This window comes from Nannospalax galili, unplaced genomic scaffold (assembly GCF_000622305.1).
Source record: "Nannospalax galili isolate Female #2095 unplaced genomic scaffold, S.galili_v1.0 scaffold1189, whole genome shotgun sequence".
NCBI lineage: Eukaryota > Metazoa > Chordata > Mammalia > Rodentia > Spalacidae > Nannospalax > Nannospalax galili.
In genome coordinates this window covers 2,393,655-2,398,775 of record NW_008360313.1, presented here as the reverse complement: position 1 = coordinate 2,398,775, position 5,121 = coordinate 2,393,655, and the positions used below count along the sequence as shown (strand labels likewise).

Here is a 5,121-nt window from a genome sequence, read left to right as displayed (position 1 = left end):
ATTGCCCACAGAGGCCAGAAGAGGGTGTCAGGTCCCTTGGAACGGAACTGGAATTACAGATAGCTGTTAGCCACACATGAATGCTGGGAACCGAACCCAGGTCTTCTGCAAGAGTGTTCTTAACTGCTGAGTAATCTCCCCAGCCTTCTATAATTGTTTTTTATTTTTGTTTTTGTTTTTGTTTGTTTTTTGAGACAGGGTCTCCCTGGAGCCCCAGCTGACACACTATGTAGACCAGGCTGGCCTCAATCTCACAGAGATCCGCCTGCCTCTGCCTCCTGAGTGCTAGGATTAAAGGCCTGAACCACTATGCCTCTAATTGTTTTTATCTCCAAATTTTTAACTTAAGTTTATGATTTCAGAAAGATTGTTCTTTTTCATTCAAGTTCCCTGTTTAGAAATTACTTGTTTCTTTAATACTCTTCCCCGGCCCCCACAAAAACAAAAACAAAAACAAACAAAAAACAAGGAAAAGAAAGATCAAAACCAGCACAAATTCCTGTCATTGTTCTGCTTGATTTTGTTTCAATCTGTGTTTCCCTCATAGCTGTTTTCTAATCCCTGGTTTATCTGCTTCAGTATTATCTTCAGAAATCAGCATATAAAAATTCCTTTAATATTTTGTTCATCTACTGAAGTTTTATAGCTTAGTACTTTGATGACCTGAATTAAAGAGCACATACCAAAGTCTGTCCTTTACCAGAGCCTCTATCTATAAAAGGCATTTAATGCACGTGTCTTACAAGGAATTAGTAAGGTCAGTGGTTTACTCAAAACCTTAAATTAACATTTGAATAATGTGTGTGTTTATATTTTCCTAAGTCCCCAAGTGAATGCTCATTTATACAAAATAAAACCACTCTCTACGAAGTATTCAGTGACTTCATTACTTGACAGTAATTATGTTAACAATGATACAGTACATCTGTTTCTCTTTATACATGGTTCTAAAATAGGCTATTTACCTAAGTTCCATCAACACATTTGCTATGATTCCACGACACACACACACTTAAATCCGTCCTCACAATGTGTGTATGTATTATAAATACACAGCACAGCATCACAATGTTTATGGAATAAAAATTTTTTTTTCTCATTAAACTTGTTTTAATGGGTCTCAAAATTCTGTGACAGATTTTTGGTCAAGTTGTTACCATAAAAAAGTACTGATTTTAAAAACTAAGACTTAAAACTGTCATACACACACAAAAAAATGGTCTACAAAGCATTCTCCTTTCCTTCTGAAGGTTTTATGAACATTTTTACCATTAACCAGTCTTTTACTATTAAACTTAAATGGCCAATTGAGTCAAACAGTTCTGAGACCGTTCTACCACTGATTAAGGCTGGGGTAGCAGGTATTAGGGATAATAGTCATTCAGCCTTCTGAGCTTTCTGGGCAGACTTGGCGACCTTGCCAGCTCCAGCAGCCTTCTTGTCCACAGCTTTGATGACACCCACAGCAACTGTCTGCCTCATGTCATGAACAGCAAAATGACCCAGAGGAGGATAATTAGAGAAGCTCTCAACACACATGGGCTTGCCTGGAACCATGTCAACAATGGCTGCATCACCAGATTTCAAGAATTTAGGGCCGTCTTCCAGCTCTTACCAGAACGGTGATCAATATTTTCTTTTTAAAAAATATTTTATTATTTTCATTTTATGTGTATGAGTATTATGCCTGCATATAAGTGCACCCATGTCGTGCAATGCCCACAGAGGACAGAAGAGGCCGTTGGATCCCCTGGAACTGGAGTTATGGACAGTCACTACCTACCATGTGGGTGCTAGGATTCAAACCCCAGTCTTTTACAAGAACAATCAGTGTGCTTAACCGCTGAGTCATTTCTCCAGCCCCTCAATCTTTTCTTTAAGTTCAGAAAACTTGCAAGATATGTGAGCTGTGTGACAATCCTGCACAGGGGCATAGCCAGCACTAATTTGGCCTGGATGGTTCAGGATAATCACCTGAGCAGTGAAGCCAGCTGCTTCCATTGGTGGGTCATTTTTGCCCTCACCAGCAACATTACCACGTTGAACATCTTTGACAGACACATTCTTTACATTGAAGCCTACATTGTCCCCAGGAAGAGCTTCACTCAAAGCCTCATGGTGCATTTCAACAGACTTTACTTCAGTTTGACATTGACTGGAGCAAAGGTAGCCACTATGCCAGGTTTAAAAACACTGGTGTCCACTCTGCCCACAGGGACAGTACCAATACCACCACTTTTGTAGACGTCCTGGAGGGGCAGTCACAGAGGCTTGCCAGTTGGACAAGTTGGTGGTAGGATACAGTCTAAAGCTTCCAGCAGTTTGGTTCCACTGGCACTGCCATCCTTACAAGTGACTTTCCATCCCTTGAACCAAGGCATATTGGCACTTGGCTCCAGCACGTTGTTACCATTCCAACCAGAGAGTGGCACAAATGCTACTGTGTCAGGGCTGTAGCCAATTTTCTTAATGTAGGTGCTGACTTCCTGTGATGGTTTGAATGAAAATGTCCCCCATAGGCTCCAAGTATTTGGACATTTTGTCCCCAGATGGTGGCACTGTTTTGGGAAGTTTTAGAAGGTATGGCTATCCTGGAGGAAGCACATCACTAGGGGTGGGCTTAGAGAGTTCTTAAGCCTTCCTGGATCTCCAGTTGCTCTTTGCTTCTTGTGCCTGCCTGATGATGTGAGAGCTTAGCTTCTGCTGCTCCTGCTCGAGCCACCTCCAAGCCACCATGCCACCTGCCATGACGGACTGTAATTCTCCTGGAACTGTAAGCTCAAATAAACCCTTCCTTCTATAAATTGCTTGGGTCAGTGTTTCTATCACAGCAACAGAAAAGTGACCAATACACTTCCTTAACAATTTCCTCCTATCTCTTCTGTCTATAGGGTGGCTCAGTGGAATCCATTTTGTTGACACCAACAATAAGCTGTTTCACACCCAATGTGAAAGCCAGAAGGGCATGCTCACCTGTCTGCTCATTCTTGGAGATACCAGCTTCAAATTCACCAACACCAGCAGCAACAATCAGGACAACACAGTCAGCCTCAGATGTGTTTGTAATCATGTTTTTGCTAAACTCTCTGTGTGTTGGGGTATCAATGATAGTCACATAATATTTGCTGGTCTCAAATTTCCACAGGGAGATGTCAATAGTGATACCACACTCACACTCAGCTTTAATTTTGTCCAAAACCCAGACATACTTGAATGAGCCTTTTCCCGTCTCAGAAGCCTCCTCAAATTTTTCAATGGTTTGTTTGTTGATCTCACCACATTTGTAGATCAGGTAACCAGTAGTGGTGGACTTGCCTGAATCTATGTGTCCAATGACCACAATGTTGAAGTAAGTCTTTTCCTTTCCTATTTTGGCTTTGAGTTAGTGGTGGTTTTCACAGCACCTGTATTCTGACCAGAAACCCATTGCTTGGAATAAAATTTAATGCCAAAGTAACGTCAAAGACAAAAATATCAACGCAAATAATTCTCTTGACTCCAGGGGTGATCTCCACTATAAGTCACCAAGTTTTGAAAGAATTGATCACAGCCAGAGCTGGGGACAGTGGTGAGGCTACACAGATGGTGGCTCCTGTCTCCTGGCCCAGTAGCTTTCCAGTCAGGTGAGAACTCACCTGCATCCTAGTAAAAAAGAAATGTTTAAGGTGGGTGTGGTGGGACACACCTTTAATCCCATCACTTGGGAGGCAGAGGCAGGTGGATCTCTGTGAGTTTGAGTCCAGCCTGGTCTACATAGAGAGTTCCAGGTCAGCTCTGGCTACAGGGAGATCCTATTTCAAAAAAGACCAAAACAAAATGAAACAAAAAAGAAAGAGAGAAGTGTTTGAGCAGGTGGATACTCCAAAGATAGTTTGTCATAATCCAAATATGTGTATGTTAGGGTATGAGTATAAAAGACTTAGGAGTTCTGATTTATGATATTCTATTGTTTTGTCTATATTGTGACTCTACAGATAACAGTTTTTTTGTTTGTTTTTTGTTTTTGGTGTTTTTGAGACAGGGTCTCTCTGTAGCCCCAGCTGGCCTGGAACTCACTACGTAGCCCAGGCTGGCCTCAAACTCACAGAGATCCACCTGCCTCTGTCTCCCAAGTGCTGGGATCAAAGGCAAGCACCACCACGCCCAGCTACAGATAACAGTTTTAACTTTGACTTTGGACTACAGTTCCACTACACCTAGATATACCCTAATGCTTACTTTGCCCATTGTTTTTGTGAGTTCTTAAACACTGCCAGAGTTCTGTGTTCTGCTTCCATATCAGATCTGCTTTTGGCTACAAACACGCACACACACACACACACACACACACACACACACACACACACCTGAAAAGTACATAGAGATCAAATTTCATAACTTTTTTTTTTCGTCTTTTTGAGACAGGGTCATAACTTCTTTTTTAATGTCTTCATTTCTCATCTGTTACTATTTCTCTGCCCTCTCCTTATCCCCTAGGCTTGCCTGTACTAGCAGCATAATAATAGAATCTTTCTATTCCTTCCCAAATTAGCACAGAGCTCACACTGAGAGATACTGGAGGTAGGGAGCAAATGCCTTGTTTTTGTTGTTTGTTTTAGACCGGCTCTCACTATGTAGTCCTGGCTGGCTGGGAACTCACAGAGATTGGCTTGCCTCTCCTTCCCAAGTGCTGGCTGGGATTAAAGGTATGTGCTACCACACCCTCTGCTAGGAATCTGAGATGTGACCAAGAGATAGGGCTGTCAAGATACTGACTAGAAAGGAAACTCAGGGGCCTCATACAAACAAAGAGTGTGAGCCGATTTAGAAAGAGACCAAGAAGCACAGGCAGAGGGGAAGGTGTGGGGGAGGGAAAGAAAAGAGACCAGGAATGATGGCAGGGTAGAGTTACACTGTATAGGACTGACTACACTTTAGGCTTTCCAGTCCCTGGGTGTCCCATCCCATGCCACCCCCACCCCCGATTTGTTTCCTGTCTCCTCATAATTCCCTGAAGTAATTCCAAATTCTTGAATGCAAACACCTTTGCTAGCATTAGCTTGAAACCCATTTCTCCTAGTCCCAACCAAAAAGTAATTCCCTTAAGATACTCCCTTGGATAACATGTTTTTCTGTATGATC

The 5,121-nt window shown here is 42.2% G+C and overlaps 1 pseudogene; it reads right to left on the bottom strand.

The window, feature by feature from the left end:
• Positions 1-1,377: 1,377 nt before the first annotated feature.
• Positions 1,378-5,121, bottom strand: part of LOC103727124 — a 7,336-nt pseudogene continuing 3,592 nt past the window's right edge.